Source organism: Plectropomus leopardus, chromosome 7 (assembly GCF_026936395.1).
Source record: "Plectropomus leopardus strain MGB_pleo_1.0 chromosome 7, ASM2693639v1, whole genome shotgun sequence".
Classification (NCBI taxonomy): Eukaryota; Metazoa; Chordata; class Actinopteri; order Perciformes; family Serranidae; genus Plectropomus; species Plectropomus leopardus.
The window spans coordinates 10,714,646-10,740,959 of NC_142182.1; the positions used below are offsets into that span (position 1 = coordinate 10,714,646).

Below are 26,314 nucleotides of genomic sequence, written 5' to 3' on the forward strand. Positions count from 1 at the left end.
AAATTTTCTGCCAGTGCCTACATCGGTGTTTGTGGTTATTATGATGTTATTTGTTGAAGTACCTTTAAATGCTTCAGGTCAATAAACCCTAATAACTGATAAATGTATAGAAACTGTGTCAATTAAGACATACAAAAATGGGATATCAGATTTTATGAAATAAAAACATAACGTACATAAACAAAACAAAAAAATGTTGAGATTTTTAGTTTGTGAGATGTGCTCATTTTTATAAACAATGTGCAAAAATGTTCATCAATCAGTCCTCTGGAACTGCTGCACCTTTTCACATGGTTTTGCATCACACGTAACACAATGATGTCATGACGAATGCAGAATATGATGACAGACAAGACAGAAGCCTTCGCTTTCTGCTGCAAATGAAATTAATGTTTTAGTTATTATGGTTTTTATTTAAATTGATATTTAGAGGATTATGTAAACAACACTCTCCCACTGCCATTTCAGGGAAATTCTTTCAGGGACATTCTCTGGGAAATTCTGACATAATTCAAGTGAAATACTACATTTGGACCACACATAAGGTAAAGTTACATAAGGTAATGCTGCGATGACAGAAAGGACAGAAGCATGATCATGCAAACAACCATCTCCTGCTCCCATCTGCAAAATGTCCATTTTTAAAGGTTTAAGAAAAAGTAGAAAAATTTGGATAATTTAACAGAAAATAATTATGATGACAAGGCAACACTAAGAAACAATACATGCCATTTCTTGTGATAGAAGGTTTGGATAACAACAAACATTTGATTGACAGCCTGGATTGGCTTTACTGATGCTGAGATAAACCTCTTCTTCAAGAGGGATCTTTGGAGTGCTGTCCTGTATGAGGCATCTCTAGTAGTCAACAGCCTCAGGGTCTTGAATAATACCACTGGTGGCCAAAGGTATTGATCTGGGGGGGTACTGCTGGATGTGTGGCTGGGTGATTTGGGAAAATATATTCACAAACTGAAATTAAAACTGAAATTACTTTTATACTCCAAGCCCATCTTAAAGTGAGCATTTGGAACTGCAAATAAAGGTGTGTGTGCGTGCATGTGTGTGTGGTATGTTAGAGTACAGAGGTGCTTCGTTACAGTAGCCTCCTTCAAATTCAAAGCGTCAACAGACACACACACATATACAATCTTCCTCACTCTCTGACACACTCATATACACAGCCAGCTCACACGGATTAGCCACTCAGTGTAAACAAAACACCGCCTGACCCATTCAGAGCCCCGGGCCACATGCAGAGGCCCCATATGGAAAATTAGCCATGCGCTAAAAGCTTTTGGAATCAATACTCTACAGTAGCTGCACCACATCCCAGAGCCACTGCCTCTATCCAGTTCACACGGGCTGCCACAGCAAGCAGATGTGCTCCTCCTTTTTCTCGGTCTCTCTGTCTCTCTCTCACACACACACACAGACACACAGTTGACATACATGAAAGCTACAGGGATAGTCCTAGGCTCACAGCAGGGTAATCATAATGTCATGCCTTTTATGAGTTATAATATCAATATTTGTTTGATTTGGTTGGCAGGGTGGAAATCCTGCTTGGCAAGCTTCTTCACTATGGCTTTTCAATCTGTCACCCCTGCAGACAGGACTGGAAATGTGACAAACTGACAGAGGGAAACATTTTAATGTTATGGAAAACCTATTGCATCTCTCTTTTTTTGCCTATACTGCAAAGAGTACATCTGAGGACACAGCTATTTCTACGCTCTGTCAGAAAAGATTTTTCAACAGCATCTGGGCACTGCATCACTGGAGCTGATGTGACATTTTTAATACTGGTTTGTGGTACCACAGTTTTTTTGTAGACAAACAACAGACACCTGCATATAGATCTATTAATATGTAAAATCAAATGATATGCAAGAAACAAAGCAAATGAGACTGAGGTGATGAGGTTAAAAAAAAAAAAAAAAGTTGCCCGAAACATTCTTGATCCGTTGTTATCTGTCAAGGAATGCAGGTTTCTAAAACAACTTATATGTAAGATGTATGGCTAATGCAGACAAAAAAAAACACTTCTCAGGCACAAAATTGTGCCTATCTAAATCCATTTCCACACAGCATTCTCACAGATACTTCTCCCCCTATCTTTGTTGTTATTGCCTCCTCTTGTTCTCACACAATTCCTTCTTCTATCTGCATGTCTGTTTATAAATTCTCTCTCTATGACCACAGAAAGTTGCAGATGTGCAGTATCTGTTGATCTCTGTATTTCCAGGGTTGCTGCTGGAGTGGCAGTTGGCTCTTTGATGCAGCCTGCCTATAAATAATCAATGGGGCTCCCCAGAGAGATTTTTCATAAAGCCTGCCAGCCAATTAAGACCTGTTTCATACCATGCACTGCATTATCTCTCCACACACCGCCACAGCTCTTAAAAAGCAGGCTGGGGATACTGGGGAGGTCAAGGATGTCACTGTGCCAAGCTCAGCTTAATACTATAAAATATGCTACACTGGGGAATAAGGGTTTGTGACTTTTAGCTTAACATACTGCCGCAACGCCTATTTCCATTTCAATCTGTTGTCATTCCCAGGTGTTCCAATTAGCCCTCCTTACGTCTTTCCCTCTTCACTCTGTCATGCGCTAAACTCGTCAATGTTGAAAATAAAAGCAAATATTGATGATTGTTATGCCTAAGGGACTTGTAAAAGCGACACTTGACACATTAAATTGTCACAATTTTCACAGATGCATTACTGTTTTTCATCTTAAGATAGCAAATTTTAGCAAAACGCTATCTAACTGGCAAGCTAACTGGCTAGCTAACTTTTAGCTTCTATAAAGGAAGTTAGCTGAATGTTTGTCTTGCTTCTTCCTTATTTCTCTGGTAATGTTAGCGATTGGAAAAGGAGAGATAGGTGTGCTGCTGACATTTTTTAAGATGGTGTGAATTATCATTAGACAGCGAAGATCAAGGATAATGCTCCTTTGTATTATTTCTGTGCGTCTACATGCAGCCCATCCAAATTGGCTTGATTTATTTCTAAAACATGGTAAAAAAAGGTCACAAGAAATGAAGAAATGACCCACAAATCTGCAAGAAATTAGTAAAAAGCAAATTCAAATTCAAAATAACTGTTAAGCTCTGGTTCCTCCTTCTCTGCTCATAGTAGATGAGATAATTTTTTGTTACAAAATGCCCAATTTATAAAGTCTATAAGGTTCATGCCTTAGATAAGATTTCCATTTTCACAGAGAAAGTAAAATATGTGCTGTTGGATAAAATGCAACACCACAGGCTTTTTAATCTGACTATCCATGTAAGTATTTCAGTTAGAGAGGGGAGTAATTTCAAGTCCAAACCAGTGCATTTAATACATCAAAGCATTTTGCACCAAAACTTCCCTTCACTGTTATTTATTTTCATATGAATCCTGTCAGTAATTAAGCTGCTAACTGAACAGCAGGGCTGTGCAGTGTGATATAAATTTATATGTTTATGTGCATTTAAAAAGACATAAGTCACAATTGAAACTCTGCAACCTCCCGAGCCTGAAAAGAATAAAACATTCTTTCTTACTGAAGTGATAGAAATGCATTAAGAGATGAAACTGTGGCCTACTATTACGCAACAAGCTGAATAACATGTAACATGTGAGAAAGTGTTGACCAGTGACTGCTGATAATATGGACGTGTCTTTTGCAACTCATAATCTTCGCCTCGGACTACAATGTAGAATTACGGCCTGGCATCCTCCCTCCATACAGTAATAAATATTTCACACTGTTTACTCCATTGCTGCCCTTAAACCCCACAGCATTCTATCTTTGTGTGTGCTTGTATGCACCCTTATCCATGCAAAATTGATAAAAGAAATTAAATGGGGTTATATAACAGGAAATTAACACTGAGAAGGACAGAAAAAGGAAAAGCGTCGCTCCTAATTTATCAGCACATGTAGGGAAAGACAGAATGAGAAACAGACTGACTATAAGCCACTATTCGTTAGCACATAAAGATCAACCCATTTGATCCCTTTCAACTGGGGAATAAACCATTGCTAAGCCTTCTATTCCTGAGCTTTTATGACTATTGATCTGCATCTGTCATCTGTGAGAGAAACATACTGTATCTGGGTCACAATCCAGTCCAGTGGCGGTTTGACATATCAGAATGGAGCTCTGATCTGGGGCATCATACAAAGAAACGGCACCCAAAAAATATTAAAAAGTGGTGTGTGTTTTTGAGTGTCGAAACTCTGTAGCAGGGAAAAGACGTTAGGATTACTGAAATTGACAAATACTCAATAGCCCACACATAATGACTATTTTCACTAACATACACAGTTTGTTTAGCCTTGGCAGTTACCAAGGAGCACATACTGAATGAGTGAGTAAATACAGAGGACAACATGCTATGATTATTGCGTCGCTAGGCAACACCCCAATCCCGCAAGAACACAAAATCTTGTCTGGGACTGTATCAAACAAAAACACAGATTTTAAGACACATAGTCGCTAATTAATACGACAATTTGGATGGACAAGGAAATGAAATAGATGATAAAAATGATAAATTTAAATGAGATGGTGAATGGAACGATGTTGGCAGCACGAGGTGAACATCAGGTGTGATGTGGCTCTACACCGAAACCTGGATGAACGAAAATGGGCTATGGAGTCATTTTTCCCTATGGCAATCCCAAGTGGCAACTTCAAGGGCTGAAGAATGAAGCCAATGCAAAAGTGCCAAAAATTGCAGTTCCTCAATTGGTCACTTAAAATTTGTTCCAGAGGTGAGTAAGATTTGATCCAGAGGTGAGCCCCATGATAAACAGCCAACTTTACATCACAAATTAACATGTTTACAGCTTGGCACAAAATATGATTTTGGTCTTTATCACTATGACAACTGCAAAGGGTGGGATTTATGCAACTCACCTGTTAACTTAAAATTGTGCATATTTAATAGATTGTAATGTTGCTACAATCTACGAGTCTGATCAACCCCTCGCCTCGCTCATCCAAAGCTTTAACCTTTCATTGTAATATGGTCACTTTTCCAGTCCACAAACCAATGTGTGACATCTACGTCCATCAATATACAGTTTATGGGCAATCCACCTTATTTTAATGTTTATTTGATGTTTTCAGAAAGCTTAATCAATTATTTCTACTGGTCACATTCCTGATGTCCACGGTTCCATTTGATAACGGCAGGTAGAAACTTGACTGGGAGGTTAATAATTAGAATTATTTAACACCAGGGACTAAAATTTAATCTCCTGACTCAACATCAACTGGCCCAGATCACAACAGACTGGACCCTACTTGTTGCGATCGGTTGTGATACCCAAAATAATCAGCCCAACAATCACGATAGGTGACCACAATCTACGTTGACTTACAAATGATAAGATGCCCTTGAGTAAGTACTTGCTCCAGTAGGGCTGCTTGATTTTTGGGTGCATCTGTGAGAAGTGTCACATCACACCATCAGACACGTCCCTCTCAGGGGGGTTCTGTGCGGCTGGTTTTTGCCTGTCCGTGTACAACAGACATTTTCTAACTGCACAGATGGGCAGAGAATCATGCTGTAGGCACAGATTTTCAATACACAGTCCCCTAGAAGAATACTGTTTTGTCGTGAGAAGAAACCGCACAGAGTAAAAGAGATCCAAACATTTCCTCATCATGATCTCGCGTCAGCTCATGTCTGTGCAACCATCCGTGCGGACAGCATCACTGAGGTTTGATGGGTAACAGACAACGTGTGAAAGAACAAATGTGTGAAAGTGAAAAACACTACTTAGACATGCATGCCAACTTTCACAAGGTAAATATGAGCTTAAAAAATATGGATGCAGCCATGTCTGAAAAAAAAACAAAAGCAAACAAACAACACTCATTAGAGAGAGTTTTTCTGTGGGATTCTAGTTTAACTGAGTCTCTGCAGATGCATTATTCAGTCCTCGCAGCAGCTCCTTTTTCACTGCTTTTTTCTGTCATCTTCACCGATATAAAAACAAATAAAGTTTGAGAGGAAACAGTGTTTTAGCGCCAACCATCGCCACCCCTGTGAGTGATGGAAATAGATTGGAAAAAGGATACATCATAACAGCTTGACATTACTAAAGGGCAGGTCCTCACCAGATAAGGTAGTTTGGTGCAAAACACCTTATTCTTATGTACATAATCAATGAACCACATTTCATTGATTAATTTTGCAACATTTGTGAATGTGAATTAAATATACAATTATGATTCTCTATTCTGATATTGCAATGGATATATTGTAGAAAGCAAGAAGGAGAGGGCTTTTAGGTGCTCAGGGTCGTGGTATTTTTTCAGGATGAGACTATATTGACTTTGAAAACACCACAGTGTCGTTGTAGCCCAGCGATGTTATAGTCAAACAACTGCTGAACCCAACAGTGCACCAGTCTCATGTTGATCGATCCATGTCTGACTTCAACTGTGCTGCCTGATGTACGAGCAGCATTCAGGTCTTGATGTAAGTGCTGTGCAGTCATGCCTAAAATGTTGCTCTTTTGTGTGTGGCATCTCCCTGAACTGACTGTGACTCCGGATTTACCGGTGGTGAATGCCCTCCCGCAAGATGCACAACTGGAGTGATGAATATGATCAACTTCACATTCATAAACTCACATGCCTGAGACCTTGCAGTTTCTAGTGCTTCCATCAGTTGCCTGATGTAACACAATTAATTTGCATACAAATAGAAGCCACCGAAATCAAGAGGAGGTAAAATATTGAATCACAAAAACTGGGAGGAAGTGAATTACACCGTGAAACGCTGTGTTGATTGGTGTATGAAAAAGTGGAATAGTTTTTAATGTGACTCTCTGCTCCGTTATGCAAACAAGATGAGGCATTTATGTGCTCAAGATTTTAAGGCATCGTTAAAGGAGAAGGCAAAACAATGATGCACAGATGGTATCAAGACATCATTTGAAAGTGACAGCCCTTCAGTGCATCCTGAGTTTGTTCATGGATCTGGCCTCAATCTCGCTTTAATTGCGTGGCTTTGTGTGTCAATGACTTGCCAATAAAAATACTGTCTGATATGCTTGTTTGCTGCCATTATGCTTTTCTCTGGATACCATAGAACAGAGATATCTAAATATTTCCGTGCACCGTGTTCAGCTGAATAATAACATTAAAAAAGGTACAGGTACCAGAGTTAAAAAGCCTGATTGGAGCAACCCTACTTAATATGTGAGAGTATACATCAGTGAAATATCCAACAGAATATTAGCTGTCACTGATTCTAATCCCAGGCTTTATGTTGGCTTTGATGTTTGTTGTCCAGATGCTTTCGACGGGAAGTGGTGCCAGACGAATAGATTTTCACAGTATGTTTTTGTTCAGTGTCCTTTGTAGACTGAAATGCTTTCAGTGTTTCATTGCTCCCATTGAATAGCACAAGAGCCCATGCTCTATTAACCTTTGGGCTTACAAATGAGTAGCAAGTATTACTCATCACTACTATTCATCACCACTAGTTGCTGTTAAAATTTTGAGTTCTGTGTATTGATGCTGTACTCTTTGTTGCACTAAGGTTTTACATTTTTTTTAATATTAGACACACTCAACATTGTTATGATGGCTGGAGTATTAATGCTATTATTTGAGACATATTATTTTAAAGGCATATAGATTTTTGACCACTATGTTCCTTTCTTCCACTCTTGAAATCCTTGTTGATTTGTCCAAAGTCTTTATCCTCTCTAGCTTCATCAAGCATTAAGAAAACCTGCAACCTGAACCTGCAGTTTCAGTAAATGCATTAGCAAAACTCTTTTCTGAGAAGCATCATCGATTCAGAAAAGCTATTTCCCTATTTTACCACTGCACACCAACATTACCTGGTGCAGAGAGTGCATTGAAGGGTGCGACTTGAAGTTAACTCACAGAGCCTTTTCTCATCTGTTAGCTCCCCGGTGCTGCTCTATTCCCATCATATTATCTCTTTACTGGGTCCTCAGATGTCCACAACGGTCTTCTACCATTCTACTTCTTTCTCATCAACAAATTGCATGCTCTTTCTTATATTTATAAACTATACTCTAAGTCAGGACTATTCACTTCCAGCACTTATGGCAAGCAATTCCTGCTCAGTGATGCACACTCACCATGAAAATGAAGGTCACCGACTTACATGCATCTGCTATCAAAACCACTTTAAGTTTTGTGATAAAGAAAACACATTGTGAAGAATTAAACCAAAAGCGGTCCGATGTTACAAAAGAAGCGCATGTAAGTCTCACAGTGTAAGTTATGGTTGTAACACAGCTAAAAAAAATTTCATGGTTTATCGACAATATTTCAGTCAAGCAACTGCTGCTATGTTCATTTCATACAAAGCATGTGATCAGTTAATCTATATAACACAACGATATTAATAAAACTTAATATTGATAAAGTTTTATCAGCAAACAACCGACATACAAGTTCTACGTATTTAATGTTATATATAAGTGAAGTAAGCAAGCTGTGGTAACAAATCTAGACAGTTACAGATTTTTTTAACTATATTACATAAATGTCACTGTTACCTTAAACGTCTTACCGCACCCTGTTCTCATAAACTCTACAAGGTAATAATTGAATATTTGTATTGAGCAGCCAAATTCGATAAACTGGCATTATTCTGAGTTGCGTGCAACCCTCGAAACCTCACAGTGTTACTGAGGGGAGACATCCCTTTAAAACAGAATATCTTAAGCTGTACATGTTGTCATCGTGTTAAAGGAACTGGTCTTCTGAATTTCTTATCGTACTCATATAACATGTCTAACCACCCATCACATATGGTATCGCTGAGGTGGAATTTGGTGTCATCACTCTCTCCTTAAACAATGTCTGAAGCAAACCGCTGGTGATCATATGTGGGAGACCTCCGGACCCGAACAGATAAGCACACTGCCGCTGATACTTGCTAATGATTAAGGTGAGCATGACCACTATGTCACACACATACATGCACACAGTCATAAACATATATTCGCCTGTGTCTGCTTGCATGGCTTAATTCTAAAACTTCTCCCGGTGCTTTAATTTTTCAGTAAAATTCTGTGGCTCTCTTTTTCTTCCACAACACCCATCCCCTCCCCCACATCTCTCTTTTCTTTTGCTCAACCCCTCCCAGCACCCAAAATTCGTCTGTTGTCGATGTGTCGTGACTGTCTGCCAAGTGCAGTAATTACAGTACAGCAGTAGGAGCTGAGCAATAGAGAGAGAAGCAGCATATCAAACATGACTGCACAGGGCAATGGGTGTGAAAAAAACCAACCTCATTCTCAGAACTACAGGCTGCTGGCTGCTGCATGCCAGAGCCCCAGCCAACAACTATTACAGTCTTCATTTCTCCTTATAAATTTACTTAAAGTTTATAAATATCACAAAGCCATTGAACTAGTGTTTTTAATTTTTGGTATATTCTACAAAATTAGTCACAGGTTAAATCTCTGCCCAGGCTGCTTACACACATATCCCAGGGCACATGTGTGAGTTGTAGCCCATTGATAAAAAGATGAGCACTGTGAGACACCTAGCGATTCCAGACTCCTACATGCCCACTTTACGTCTAAAAATGCTGAGATATCACACACACACACACACACACACACACACACACACACACACACACACACACACACACACACACACACACACACACTTGTTGATGTATTGCCTATTACACAGCAATGACAGTACTGGCAGTGGGCCCAGAGCAGTGGATAGTTTATGATGTTGAGAATAATAAGCGCGGTTAAAAATAACTTTATTATCAAATGCACCTCAGAGACAATGGTGATGTAGGCAAAGGGGGCAGACTCTCTGACAAGAGACGGAGGAGAGCACTCGCTACTCAGACAGCGTGGGCTGGTGGGAGGGGTTACAACATAATGCACATTTACAGTGTTGCCAGACATTTATCTGTCTCTAAGATTACAGAGGAAACAGAGCTAACAACAAAGATGTCATCTAGAATACAGAGAGGAGAACATTATGCATGGTTACGCAGTGGCAGTATGGTTGCAGTTTTGCAGCATTGTGACACCACATGCTTGAAAAAAAAAATACATAAACAACTATACTCAAAATAGTCTCTTTTGATTCTGTGTAATTTCAGTAATAAAAATACTAAATGAGGTTTTTCTGGGCCAGATAAACCTCACGAGTCAAGTGATTCATAACATTTTTTCTTTTCCAAGTGGTACAAAAGATGACAGGTCTGCCACCATTGCCAGACTACATGCTACATTGCTACACTCAAATTATAGATTTCTCATGAATATTAAGAAAGATAGCCATTTTGGCTATCCTGATGGTCATTTACTGATGGATTGTCAGTCACTGGCTGCCCCCTTGGCTGCACGGTGCCAGATTGACCAGAGAGTTATTACTAAGGAAGACTCCAGCAAGTGGCTGACAAAGAGGCAGGAATGAGAGGCTTTTGCAGAAGCAGCTTGTTCAGTAACAATTACACCAAACATAAATGTGTTTGGCATGTACTGAGGATATTACTATATACCCGAGACTTGGATTATGCAACATGAATATGCTGATAACAACTGTTTAACATATCAAGGAAGAGACCAAGGTAAGGGAGGAGGAGAGTTTGGGTAAACACTAATGTATGTTACTCATGTTCCCATTTTGCATTGATATTTGACCTTTCCTTAGAGACCCAGTATGCCCTGAAACTGAAAAACAACACAACCATATCCTGCGGAGAGAGGTTGAAGATGAAGTGTTCATTTCACGAAAGCTTCAATAATGACCTAGCACCTCAACGTTTAGGTCCACAGGGATCTTAATGCTTTTGTGAGTGTGTTTTCTATGTGCACATGTACAAGTGCCTCTGTCTGTGTGTGTGTGTGTGTGTGTGTGTGTGTGTGTGTGTGTGTGTTTGTGTGTGCATTTGCCTGCATGTGAAATCGTCGTCCTTCGGCCCAATAGCCAGCAGGAAAACATGATTACCTTCTTTCTCAGGGTTAGTGAATTAAGAGCTGTTACGTCCAATGCCTTTTTCTGCTTCACAAAGCACAGCCACCGCTCGGAACAGGAAAAAATTATGGAGAGGTAGGATTATAGATGAAAACTGAATGTTTAATGCAAGCAAAAGCAACACAAAGTTCACTGCACTCACCACCTAAACAGCTTGGATGAGGGATCATGCTGTAGGTGGCCCTGCCACTGAACCACACTTTACCACATAAACGTCTAAGCATCTACAGGGGCAAGAATATTCTTTGATGGGTGCAATTCAGTGTTAAGGCAGTAATGTGCCAGAGTAGGGTCAAGCCTGGTTAATTTTACAAATAAATCTAAACTGTTGAAAAGACTGTTCAAACAGGCTTATTTATTTTAATGTTTTGGCACTTTAATATTGTCGGCATTGTATACTTGCTATTTTACCATTTACTTTTGGAGAAACAATTACAGAAAGCTTTATTTTACATTTTTTGTGGCGTCCCTTTGTTGCATTGTGATTTGCAGGTCTAAATATCTTTTAGACTCAATTATAAACAGGAGTGTAAGACATTGCAATATTGGTAATTTAAGTCGGTATGGGTGGTACAGACAAAAATAGTAAATTAAAGCTATGTTGATGCATGTGCCCACAGCAGCGCTCATAATTCATGCCACTCCTGCATAAGTCACTGCCCCTCTTGGGCCACCCCAGTGCACATGTGCTTGTGTGGTTAACGCCAGTGGGTTTCAACATTAGTCTTTGCATCAGCCATGCAGCCATATCACAGGATATGAAAATTAGCATTGTGACCAACAAATTTTACTTTTTTGTGGGCAAAAAAACCCCATCAACAGTCGATGATGGCTTTGTAGCTGAAACGTGACCGTTTTATTTATCTGAGAGTGCCAGTGTTCTAAAAAATTGAGCCAAGAAGAACCAGCTTACCTAAAAGTGGTGGAGTGGTCTTTTGGAGTGGTCACAGGTGTTCTTGCATTGGAAAGAAAAATAAAAGTAGGAAAGAGCAGAAAAGACCACTCCAAAAGACTGCTTCACCACGTTGAGGTAAGCTGGTTCTTTTGGCCCCATTTTTTTCAAACAGTTAAACCACCACAGAGCACCTCGTTTTACCACTTCTAAGTTGACATACTGAACACGCTAGTCTCCATTCTTTTTCTTTTTTTTTTTTTTTACAAGTGCCAGTGCTCTGTGACATATCACAGAAAACATGAAAATAGTGTGAATGTTTAATACTGCTATGTTTGCTGGACAAATCCCTTGCTACACACTGCATATAGTGCATAAGGTGAATACTGCTGTGTTCAGTCTACATCACAGCAGCCTTAATCGAGGAATAGCCTATTAAATTTCTCTCCGGTGTTGGTTGCATTTTATGGTGCATAACTGACCAACAAAACTGTATCAAACTTGCTTCTTACTATGGAGAGGCTAAAATGTATGTATAATGAATCAACTATTGATTGCTGTGTTAATTCTAAAGTGAATGCAGCGAAGATGCTCTTCCTTAAGATTAAAACTTAAAACACAACAGAACTGTATGTGACAGTTATGAAAACCATTCAAAAGTACAGACAAACCCCTTTTCACTATGATCATGTTATATAAATTCCATTTTGAACAGCTGTTGTGTAATAAATTAACCAGCATGCAATTCACTAAAATGCCCCTCACAGAGCCTGTGTGGGATCATGGGATAGTGCCTGTATTTTAATTTTTTGAACCAAAGCATTGTCATTTTTTGGAACATGTCCAGTACCATTACCCTCCTCCTTACACACACTCCAGCATCTGCATACCTCTCTGCTCCATTTTTCAACTTCCCTCGCTGCCTCCCATCCACTTACACACACCATTTAGTTCACTTTCTATCACCTTATATTCGCTGAAAATTAATATGCAAGTCAGATGGGTTGATATGGAAACCTAGCCTCACAAGAGGTTAAGAGCAAAAGAGGTTGATCTAGATGAATGCTGAGTAATGAGAGGCCTTTCCAGACTTGGGATCAACCTTATATACATAATAATGTATGCTGGTTTGAGGTTTGATTCCCTTCTCTGGATAATTCTTAGACCTCTTGTTATATGGGGTCACCTTTCTTGGGCCCTAATAAGAGGAATATGCAGAGCAAGTAGAAATAGGGTAACAAAGACACACCTGCATATGTGTGTGTAACATGCAGTGTATCCTTAGTTTAAAATATTTTCCAGATGGACCTATTATGATTACATTTTGGAGAAGGGCTGGGCAATTAATCCAAAATCAATCGAAACCGACATTCAAAACCTCCAACTGACGTTTTTAAGATGGAGCTTTTATTTCTTATATAATGCTGTATAGTTTAATAAATAATAATGCATTATATGTTTATTACACTCCAACACACCATGGTCAAATGAAACTGTGAAAGTGAACTATGAGGGCAAAAACAAAAAAAAAAAGCAAAATAGGAAAGAATGGCTCATTAATCGTAATCAAGGTACAATGTTTTCAATTAATCGTGGTTTTTGATTTGAGGTATAATCGCCCAACCCTGTTTTGGAGTCCAGTGAAACATCAAGAACCTAAGTTCAAGTAAATCAAATAGGACCAGATAATTTATACCAAAACCTGTTCCGACTGATAGAATTGCTATAAAATGAAGAAAATTCCATCCGTCCAACTGTCCGCATCCATTTTCCTCTCAATGGGTTGCCTAGTCAATCTAAAATTGCACATGGGCAATGAGAAATGCCATAGGTACAGACTGGCGAAGCCATTTGTCTCTTTCACCCACTGCCTGTGCCCATTTTGTATAAAAATGCTTCTTCTTCTACCTGGAGTCAATGAGTGAAAACGCGGACAGCTCCACTCTGCCATTGCAACCCACATTGTAGTTAATGGTGGAATTGCAGCTTGAATGAAACAAATAAAGCGTTGTTTTTTTCATTCTTTTACAGCAGTTAAAACCTATGTTGTTACAAAGCAGACTTTTTTAGCCTGTTTATTTGCATTTTTGGCAAAGTCTGCACCACTATAGGTGTGTGGTCTGCACAAGGCTGATTCATACAAGAGTTTGACTTAAAGCCAAAAAAAAATGATTTCACAAAACAAAAAGGCCACCAAAAATACCTGAAGTAATTCAGAGTTCAAAAGATGCTAAAATTGTTTTTTTTTTTACTGTCGCTGTCCAGGGAAAATTTGCCTTCAGCTTGCTAAAAGCTTTTGAAAACGCCTCTCTGCATGTTTCTGGCAGACAGGCATTCTCAGAGGCTGCAATAGCAGACAGTTACTACGTCTTTCCCTTGGCAATGGGGGGCAAAAAACACAGGCATATCTCACATGTACACAAATTCACATTTTTACACTCAAATACACATGTACATGTAACCCAACCTACACCTCTACTGTACACACAGCTCCCATAGGTGCATGGGAGAGAGTAATTAGCAGGAATAATTCAGTAAAGCATCTCCTCTCATCTCTCCCTTGGTGATGTCAATACCCTTAGCCCATGGTAATTACCTGTTGCTCTTTTAAACTTGAGGGTATATTTGCTGTTGTGTGAGTGTGTGTTTAATATTTTTTGTATGGGTATGTGCATACAGCCCTTAAATTACAAAACTTATTGTAGCTGTACTGTAGCTTCATGATCAGACCCTTTACAGTCACTCACAAAGGAGACCAGACTCTAGCTTATCACTCTGCTCAGCCGAATGCAGCAGGAGCAGGAAATGTTCTGGAAAGATAGTCAAGATCTGTTTCTTGCTGAAACTTGCTTGATACCAACATATTACTTGCATTTTCATTCTCCTGGTTTTGTGGGCATTATCCTGGATATGAATTAGCCTAATTGTGATACATAAAAGCCAGAAAAGAGAGAATAAAATATCCTCAACAATGCCAACTCATATTTACATACAGGGAACAGTCCCAGATTGAGGTGGCAGATTTTGTATAAAAATGTTCTTTAGTGGAATCACTTCTAAGCCTACAAAGGCTTAGAGGGAGAGATAGACAGAGAGAAAGAGGGAGAGCAAGAGCGAGAAGAGGATCAGTGATGAGAAACAGGAAAAATAAAGCAACAGAAAAATCAATCAAGCAGCATTTCAAAAAAAAAAAAAACTGGCCATATTTGCCCGGTAATGTGATTACAGTGTGGTTTTAAAAGAAATACATAACTTTATGATAGTAAGCTTCCCATGAGCAAAGAACATTAATAAATTTCGGGTTGGCCAGACAGTACAAACAAAGGACGGACAGATACTTCATGTCCTCTATGTTATTTATTGACAATTATACCAGTTATTCCATTACATAACAAACAAGTCATTTCTGATTGTTTATGTATAATGGTTTCAGATCAGTTCAGTGCTATGCAGGGCTGTGATGAAAACTAATACATCTGGTAAATTGTATGCTGGTGTAATCCTCACAGCCCCTTTGGGACAACACAGACCCCAGCTGACACTCATATACACAGTCTAAGTATTGAGGCATTTGTTAATCTTGTAAACATCCTTTCACTGATCTCTCATTAATTCAGCCCAGAGGATGACAGAGAGGGAGAGAGATAAAGAAAGAGAGAGGGAAAGAGAGAGAGAGAGAGAGAGAGAGAGAGAAGCGTGCATTTGAAATTGAGTCACTTAACTGGCAGTCTAAAGGTAGCTCTTTCTTCTTTTACCAATATGCTAATGCAAATCATACTAATCTCTTCTCTCAAAGGCTGCTGTTGGAACAAATTACAAGGCAAGGCCCTTCTATCTGCATTTTATAATTGTTATTTAAAATACTGTGTGTCCATGTGTTTATGACCTCTTTGTGTAAAATAGTGAATAAATAAACCGATATATGTGAATATGAAACCCTTTGATAGGAGAAATATTTTCTTAAAGGGATAGTTCTCATTTTTGGAGATAACTCATGACTGGGAGTCATTTCAGTTCAAAGAAAATAACAAAGACAATGGTGTGCACAGTCACAATTCACAAGAGCTAACTTAAAGTTTAGTTCACATATATTAAAATGAACTTTTTCACATTCAGAGTTAACAATATGAATTTTGCTCACAGTCCCAAAAATATGAACTAGTTTAAGTTCATGTCTTCTGTCATTTTGCTAAATGAAATAAAATCTTGTGAACATCATTCACTCGCAGACTTGTCAGCAAGTATAGTTTTTTTTTTAATCTCATGTATTTCCCTATCTAAATTTGGATGTTTTGGGGGGTCCATTAATCTTTTTTTCCCAAGCAGCAGTTTGAGGAGTTTGTGTCGTGGGGTGGATAATTGATTAATCAATCCAGTCAAAGCTGATCAGACTGATGGATGAGAGAATCAGCTGCAGTAGAGGCAAGGGAATGTAATTTTCAGAGCCATTGCATCGAATGGTTAAGTTTCACCTTCCATGTGCCTGGTGTTCAACTGCTCCGTCTGTGCCCAGAGTATGTTCTGCACTCAAAGTGTTTTGCAATGAATGAACAAAAGGTACGTATATTCTAAAAGTGTTCCTATATAACAGTACAGCTCAAAAAAATATAAAATCAATGTGTGGCGACAGATGACAGAACTGTTCTGATTTCTTTCTGGATATCAGAAATAAGAAATTTAAAGGTAATTTTTTAGGTAATGTTCAAGGTTCCCACCAAAACTCACTGATTGATTATTTCTATCTACAGGCTGCATTCCCTCACCTTCCACTGTCAGAACAATTGGTCTATTCACTTAATAATACAACATTATTATTTTAAGAAATAAACTCCTTTGAAACGAGTTCAGCTGTTTATGATTTTAATCCATAAAAGCCTCTTATCTCGTCTTAAGTTTTAATCGTTGCGGGGCACCGCAAATTAACGAACGACTGCAAAAGTAAGACCATGTTCAATAAACACACTTTTTTAGTGAGTTCATGCACAACATTGTAACTAAGGCAGTCCTGCTGCCTATACAAAAAATACAGTGTAGTAGTAGGTGCAGAGGTAAGTTAAATATCTCCAATGGCCATTAATTGTAAAAAAAAAACCAAACAAACAAAAAAAACCTTAAAGTATAATTAAATATTAGCCGGTGACAAAAACTGGCACTTGTTTTGCATTATATTGCTTCACATATTTAAATCAAGTGTTGGGTACACTGAAGTGTAAGAGGGTCTTGGGCAAACAACATAAATGATAATAGAAAAGCATATCATAGTATAAGAAGTAATAGTATAGTATGGTATTTATAGATGTATGTGTAAAATTGTACAGGCAACGTGGTGTGTTGCTGGACTTACAGGGTTGCATCTGCATGCCGGTCTGGCAGAGAGACCACTCAAATCAGAGCAGACACTGAGACAGATGGTGATTTTACACCAGCATGGGGAAAGAAATGGCTCTTTAACATCAAACCTCAGCACATTACTTTGAAACCAGCTGGCCAGACACAAAAAGAGACCGTGAGTCTGGGGAAGCAGCCAGACTCTTAAGCAGAGGTCTCAGAGAAATGGCAAACCAGGCAAGACGGAAAGCAGCCCTTCCATACTACTTTCTAAGATGTCTGCATAATTATGATTTAATTTGCATGTTTTAGAAGATAGTGACTAAGACAAATGATAAAAGTCAAGCAGGCGTTAGAGGAGAGAGAGATAATTGTGCAAACAAACATTTAAACCCTAATTCTAGATGGGTATTTATCAATTTATCTCATTCTTAATTTGAACCTAAGCCTGTAAAACCAACTGAGGAAATAACTGGTTAACAGTCCATTAAAATACTTAACAACTATTAGCCTTCCTCTCTTTTTGTTGCTCTCCACTCTGTGCCTATATAGGCCTTTTACTGTAAATTACATTATATCTTATCTGCCCTTGTACTTGCTATCTCCTCGCCCTAATCTCCTCACTCTCTGCATCCAGCACCTGAAGTGACTTTGCATAATTATTAAATGTAAATGTCAGCCGATGGTAGGACGCCGAATAACACTGAGGGCACTGATGGTGGGTCTGATGAAGATGGCAATGTCCTGGCCGATGCCCTGGGGCAAAGGCTGTCATAGTAAATGCTGATGTGTTTCAACACATGCCCTTTCTTTGCTTAAAATGCAGAATTCCAAGTCAAGTATTTTATGATTTTGATCAATATGAATCAAAACACATTTTGCTAAAACATTTCAATGTTTGCTAGAATTGGAAGAGTTTAAGAAATTCTGATTTTCTACTTTTTAAAAGAATTGATGTTAACAACTGTGAATATCTGAAAGCATATTAAAAGCATAGCCTATTTAAAATGCACTTTAAAAACACAGCCAACATAACTGAGATGGAAATATAATTAATTGTCAAATATCAATTACAGCAATTCTTAAAAGCCACGTTACTACCATGGATGTGCGATGACATAACTGTGGTTAAGCATACTTGTTCATTTCCACAGAACTGATAGACAGGCACTCACGGTGAATTAAATTCATAACATTTAAAACACTCAATTACAAGTTGTGTGAAAGTTACTTATATATATATATATATGTATATACAGTTACATGTGCGTGCATTTTCATTTACCATGACAGTGCAATGCACTCTAAGTGTGCCTTTAGTCAGAAAAATGCATCTTCATTCTCCAGGTCTGAGTGATATTCAGCAGTGTTAATGACCCATCACACCTCATTTTCATCATTTTATCTGCCGCGAGAGGGGATAAGTGGTGTTGCCTCAGGTAAAGCGCCTCATCAACAAGCATATATTCCACTTTTACATCTGATCTCCATAAAGCCAACACTGAATATTCCGGCACAGGGCTGTCAATTACTAAATAAAGGTCAAACATATGCCTTTTCATCTATTGCAAAAAGGTCAAAAATATGCTTAGCTAGAAAACCTGACTAACAAGGATTGTACTCTCTTCAATGAATCAAAAGCAGTCGGTCAAGATGCAAACTTCCCTTTGAAATACAAATTAATCAGCCAAGACACTGGCATTTTTCATGCTAATTTTGAACACATCTTGGCAAGCAGTATGCTTAAAATTGCCCCTAAAGACATTCCGTAGCAGCATTTCACCATTGCTGAATTTTTGCCGTTACGGATGTCTATTAAATGTATGTCTGCTGATATGAACTTTCATGATCAAAGTGACAAACAGCAACTTGTTGTTAAAGACAGAGCAAGCAGACTTAGACATAAACACAAAGCACTTGCTTCTCTTTACCTCACTAATGCAGCCGTGCCACTCATTACATTTCTACAAAGAAAAATGCTAGTGATGTTTGGAAATCACATCCTCCCGAAGGTACTGAAACAATTTAGGCTCCACTACCACCTCAACTTCGGTGCCTAGGCTGCAAAATGTGCCAAAAATGAGTGAAGATGCAAGAGAATTATGTTGGAAATCAACTCTAATTCAGCATCACTGGGTCAATGCCAATGCTGCCAATGCCAATGAGTAAGCATGTATACATGTATATGTGACTTAGTATGTATGTATGTATGTATGTGTGTGTGTGTGTGTGTGTGTGTGTGTGTATATATATATATATATATATATATATATATATATACACTGTATATATGTATGTATGTCTGTTTGTTTTGTAGGGCTGACCTGAATCTTTCAAAGCTTCAAAGTTTTGACCGTTGCCATGGTAATCGATATCGAAATCAGTAGAACCATTACCCCAAAAATCCAATAAATTAAAAAATATTAATCCAACATTATTCATTATGCATCAACATTATTTATTAGTTTTTCTTTGGATAACCAATAACTTTGGGGCTACGACATTTTGACCACCTGTGACAGGCTTACAGATATGTAAGTAAGATGTCGAAAGTGTCAAATATCATCACAACTCCACAGACTGAAAACTGTAAGTGACACTTTAGTCGTCTTGCAAAGTTTGTTTTTTTCTAGGTATTATGGATAACATACTATGAACTGCATGATAAAAAAGTGCCTAATTTTTTGGGGTATTGACTGAAATCTGATGTTTCATCTCTCATTACTCCCGTGTGTGCGCGGGTGTGTGTATGTATGCATGAACATAAATCGGTCTCAGAAGTGATCTAAGAATAAACTGAAAGGAAAACGGACAACTACACTAAATTCAGAATCCTGACAAATGTTCAAATAGAAAGATACTATATATAATCAGGTTAATCATGTTAATGAATGCATGAATGAAATGCATGAATGCATTTACTCGTGAGCAAGTAGAGAGAGAGAGAAAATAAAGTCAGAATTATATAAAAACTGTCACAAAATGTTTTCTTTGTTTTTTGTTTTTTTTTTACATATTGCTCATTTCCCTTTTTCCTACCCAGAGCACATTCCAATAAAGGAAACAAAATATGATGTTCACATCTTGTATCCTCTATCTCACCAAAAAAATAGATAAGCAACATGAAACAGACTTTGGTAAAAATGAAAATGAATTAATCATGCATATTTAACAGGGACATAATAACAATGTCTCAAATGTGAAGCATCCTCATGACAATCAGTGCCATTTTTGAGACAGCCACTTAAACAGTTTAACAACAATTGTGTGTTTTCGTCTTTCATCATCATTAATCTTTAGACACTTCTTTCTGTGCCATTTTTAATTGCAGGAGGGGAGATATGACATTCATGCAAATCCTGAATATTACGCAAGCACATGTTTAGACCAAAAAATTATGCTTGAGTTTTTGTCAGAGCTGAATCATATTTATTCAGGCTTTAGTCTGGGGTGTTGCCTGTATTCTTACAAATACTGGTGTGTACATATCAACCATGATCTGTCTGAATGACCATGTGAATTGTGTATGCTCTACGATCAATCAGCGACTTTAATTTGTGCGCAGAATCAAGGTGTTTGGGGTTGGTCAGAGGGTATTGATGTTTTTCTATCATGCTGTGATAGAGTATATAACATTCCAGCGTGGTTTCGTAATATATCACTTAAGTCAAAAGCATAAATAAAAAAACTGGTCCGCACAGCAGTCAAAGTGATAGGGGTAAAAGGAGAATCCCCCCTTCCAAATGCTCTTTGAAAATGCTTTATATGGTTGCAAATAAATACAGGAGGAAATACCTCAACAGATTTAAAAGCTCTTTCATCCCTCTATTTGTGAATCCCCCAAATTCAGGAAATAAGGGCAAGGGGCACACTAAACAAGGTTGTTGTGTTTCATGTGTTTAAATGCACTTTATGTCTTTACGTCTTTGCACTTTACGTCTGTTTCTGCACTATGTATGTATTTTTATGAGGCAGTCTTTATATCCAAGGGAAATTTCATTGGGGCCAAATAGAATCTTGAATAATTAAAATACGCAGATACATTTACCTCCATAATCTTTTACAATACTAGTAGAAGGTAAACAAGATGCACATTTACATGTTACATTTCACCATCCCATTGCTTCAGCAAACATACAAGCCAGTCTTACAAAATTGTTACAGGCAATTATATTGTCGAGAATTGGGTTTTACATTTTGGATTAATGGCTTTTCTGCATCCAGACATGATCTCTTAAGAGAGAATCACAATGCTTCAAGAATAGATTTTTTTCCCCACATCCCTACAAGTGTACATGCCTTTCTGTGAGAGCAAACATTCATCACTTTACACTAACAAACCAACACGGCACAAAATACAATGCAGTGATGCAAGCCTCTAATCACAACACCAAAGATCTACAAAATCCTTCTTTAGAGACACATACCATGAACTGTGGTCAGTCCTTCTCTCTGAATGGATAGGCAGAGAACCCAGAGGTCTGCCCAGAGTTAATGAACAGAAGAACCAAACCTGTCCATGTGTACTGTCTACTGGGGGAATGCAGGATCTAGAGGCAGACACACAACAGTGACAAGTAACAGAGGTAATAGGATCACGGCTGTCCATCTGGCCTCATCTCAACACATGCCACAAGCTATAAATAACACCTCAATAGCTACTACTGTTGATTTACTAACTCCATCCCTACTGAGAGACAATTTAGTGTGTTCATGCAACCAAAGGAAAATAAATTGATATGGCTTGTTTTGGAGGCAATTTGAACAATTTAATTGGATGATTTATGCAGGAAAACCACAACAGCAGCTCATTTTTAGAGTTCTCTTATTTCTCCACATATATAACTTACAACTTATGGCTTTAAATTGCAAAGTAATTCATCACAACTATGACTCAGTGGTTTTTATTTTTGCTGGTCTTAAACAACAATGACCAATGAGTGGGGACATCTCTCCTACAGAAAGTCAAACTTGACCAGTCTAACTAAAAATGGGTTAACTGCTCAGACGAGGAAAAGCTCAAAAAGGATCAGACTGAGGGGATCTCAGGCCAGAGTTGTAGCACTTTTTGAAGGTCTCCATCTTGCATTTGTACTATGTCTTGTCTTGGTCTCAGACAAAAAGGACTCCAAATTTTAGTTCAAGACCAGTCAAAACCGCAACTGTGGGAATATCACTAAATTGCCTGTGCAACAAAAAATGTGTGTTGTATAACTTGATTTTTATCTTCTTAGAGTTTATTGTTATTTGTTTGCTCATAGAAGACAAAGGAGAAATTCCCATAAATGAATCTTAATTTGTTTTCTGTAGGTGTTTTTATGGGAATGTGGATATTCAAGATCAATTTTAGTGTCTATATTTTGCATGTTCCACATTTTATTGTAAGTGTGAGATGAAGTGTGGCACACACAATGGTCTGGTCTTGAATGTGACTCAGTCTTGCCCTGCCTGAGTCTTGGTCATGAACCCCTCAAAGTCTTGGTTTTGTGTCAGACTGTGATTTTGGTCATGACTGGGTCTCAGCTTTGGTGGTCTTGACAACAACTTTACGGAAAAGTAAAGTGAAAATGTGAATGCGAAGTGTCTTTTTTTTTTTTTACGGGGGCCCAGCATTGGCCAGCAATAGATGGCAGGGCCCTATAGAAAACCAACCCACGGATGAAGTTGTGGAACTGAGAATTTAGAAGAGGTGTTTTCATAGTGACCTGCATCAAGTTGACTGATTACGTCTGGTAATTTCTTCTAACGAAAAAATCTTCTTGACTTTTCCTCCTTGACTTGTAGGCCTACCGTTACGTGTGGCAATTGATAAGGTTGAAACATAGGCAGTGCTAGCATGTGATACTTGGGAGTGGTTTGAGGCGTAGCCTTCAGGTGTTGAAAAAGAAAACTGATCTCAGATGAGCTGTATTTACATTGACCAAATGATGTGGCCGTTGAGCTTTCAACATATATATGGTCCCTGTCCCCAACCGCCCCACTGTGCCCGGACTCTATAAAGCTCTTAAAAAGAAAAAAGGAAAAAAAAAAATGCTTGGCCCGGCAGGGGGTCAGGTCAGGCATAGCAGCCCGCCAGACCTATTATACACTGGGGGAAACCCTGCATATGACTCTGCCTGCATTTTAAAACTAGGTGTTTACAGTGTAAATACATTGGAAAATAAGATTAATTGGATTATAGTCACAGGAAGCAAAAACACTTTACCTCAGTCCATTTTGAATTAATAAATCCCATTAAATTGTAAGCAAAATTACTTTTTTATGTTGAATTACTGGAAAAACAACTTAACAAGAAACAACATTGTTGGACCATGCATTAATGTGGATGAGGCCATTTAACGGGCTGATCTTACCAATACGCATTGCACCAGGCACAAACGCTCCTGTGCAGCGGGGCTGCATGCGCGTGCCCAAATGACGAGCGGTGCAGCTCTATGCCTTGAGAGGAAAACATGAAAATATTTTAACTTTTATGCATGCCCAAAAACTACCACAAAAAATGTGTTGTGCAGCAGCAAGAGAGGAGCGCCCGACAGGTGCACTGAACCAAAGGGAAACAGTGGTTTTGTTGGCGACGCTTCTCTTGCAAAGCGTCGCAATGTGATTGGACCCTAAGTGTGTTATATCAAATGTTGATATTTATACATTTTGAATATTTCCTTATTGAATTATTGAAATTTTATGAATCCAGCACAACCTTGAAACAGAATCTGGATAGTTTTAAACAGAAAGCACAAGGCAGAAAAAAATAAACAGGATCTGGAAATAATTAAAACAGATATCACAGGGATGCTACTTTTTTCCCTGCTTTAGGATTTCTTGTGAAGGTTTTCCTCATTCAAATGCACATACTAAAGATAAACTGAGCTGTATGTTGTAGGAATTGTAAAACCTTTTGAGGCAAATGTGAAATTTTGGGCTGTATAAAAATCTGACTTGACCTTGAGTTAAGATTTTTGGTCTTAGCTTGGTGCAAACTTTTACGCCCAAAGTATCCTTTTCCATTAAGTTAAATGGACACCAAATTAAAGTTCTGTCCCATGCACACAACACAACACAAAAAAGTCCTTGATAAGCAGTAAAGGGTATATTTTCAGCTGCAATTGCAGGAACATGATAAATTCCTGTGACAATATACAGTACATTTTAGTGAGTAGAAGCTGCATTTTCTACAGAAAACAGTATTTTTTCAGAGACATCTGTTGTTCAAAGTGTTCATACAAATGAAAAAAAAACCCTCAAATGTCAAAACTCTCTCCTTTTACCTGCCGCATTCACGCCTCCTCTCACACCCTCCTCTCACCGCAGACACACGGTGACCTGATTCAAATCACATTAATGCTGAACCAAGTGACAGTCAGTGATCCCTAAGGTCCATCACCTGCTTGAGGTCTATGATAGAGACATGATAGGATGAGAGGAAGAGACACAGGGAGACACAGAGAGAGTACTGCTTTGAGAGGCAGTTGATCTGCAATGCTGCCAGAATCTTTGGTGCCTGTATGTCAAATGCCAGTGCACTCCATAGGAATACGATAACGAGGGCTGCGCACAGAGGGAATGCCAAATTAGATATCAAACACAGAGGAGAGCTCAGAAAACACAGAGCCCAGCACTGAGCCATTTAATAAGACATAGATGGAAAGACTACCTGCCAACATTGTACCTCACTACTATCAAGGTTGGGCCAACTCAAAAGATGGCACAGAACATAACATCTGAGAACCATGACATATAGGGTGACACAAGGGTATATTCTGCTATAGTGTTGTGATTATGTGTCTCTATCAAGCGGCAACCTTCCAGGCTAAAAAATGAAGTCAAGTGCCAAAAAAAAAATGCAATCCATAAATGATGCTGGCTCGAAAAGTTAATAAATCTCCATAGACCCCAAAGTGAAAATACCAAACTTTACAGCAGAAATAAAAATGTTGGTAGCTTGGTACAAAAAACAGTTTTGGTCTGCAGTTTGGGGTTGGGTATATATCGGTTGGGTTTTTTCCAATAGCAGTGCCACAAGGATAATTTAAAAAACTGTCCCATGTCTAAACGGTGCCTGAACCAATACTTTTTCAAAATAAAGCACAAACAATGGTCAAAAACATGAAAGAATTGCTTTTTTGTTGCACAGGCCAATTTAAACTTGAAATTGAGTACATATGCTCTTAACAATTCAGTTCACTTGAATATATAAATATGAATTAATACAAAATATTATCAAAGATTATATACTAAATAATAGTTACAGTAATAGTAACTAAGGCTGTCAAACCATTATTTTTTAACCATGATTAATTGCAGGAATTTCAATCGTTAATCGTTATTATATTCTATTATTTTGCATTACAAAAAAAATGTTGAAGTCCATATTAACAAGGTGAAGCACTTCTTACCAGACTGAATCAAATGACAGAAAAAAAATATACATGGCACTATCATAAAGTGGGCATGTCTGTAAAGGGGAGACTCACAGGTACCCATAGCACCCATTTTCATTGAGATATCTTGAGGTCAAGAGACCTCTGTGTGTTGGCTATGTAATTTTTCAATCGCAAAAAAATTCAGTCTAAACTGAACCATTCTTCTCTCTTAAGTCCTCTAGTTTCATATGATACCAGTATCAACACTCCAGCTTTAAAACTCAGTCTGGTACAGCCTCTTAAAGACAAGGATCAGCCAGTGATTAACACGATTTAAAAAAATGGCTGCATTAATTACCGACCTTAATTGCATTACAATAAATGTGTTAAGGCTGACAGCCCAACTAAGAACAGCAAAATACATTTTTAAGTTAGGATCAATTATTGCCTCCCTTAACTCAGGAGAGACAGCCAGACATGTCTCTCTTACAAGGAGTGCCTCTAGTGAGAATAGCTAATTCACCTTAAGGGAGCCTGGTCAGTTTCTCATGTGAGGCTAACTTGGCTTGTTAAGTTTGGCACTAACCCACTACGCTATAATAACAAGGTGGCAGAAATGACACGGGAGCGTGTCTTGGGTTTTGAGGAATCCTAGCATTTATTCACTGACAAACAGCCCAAACTGGTCACACACAGCACTGTTGTTTTTGACTTCATACTCTCTAC

The 26,314-nt window shown here is 38.4% G+C and overlaps 1 protein-coding gene across 2 annotated transcripts in view; it reads right to left on the bottom strand.

Moving 5' to 3' along the window:
- The window catches only part of shank3a (SH3 and multiple ankyrin repeat domains 3a), a 250,840-nt gene that overhangs the window by 198,915 nt on the left and 25,611 nt on the right, over positions 1 to 26,314 (bottom strand). Inside the window, exon 1 of one of the 2 annotated variants that reach the window (XM_088079900.1) lies at positions 21,656 to 21,773. The exons of the other annotated variant lie outside the window; for it this stretch is intronic. The gene's annotated coding sequence lies outside the window, so the exon portion shown is untranslated. Of the gene's footprint in view, positions 1 to 21,655; positions 21,774 to 26,314 lie in introns of those variants that run through there. 2 annotated transcript variants of the gene reach the window in all.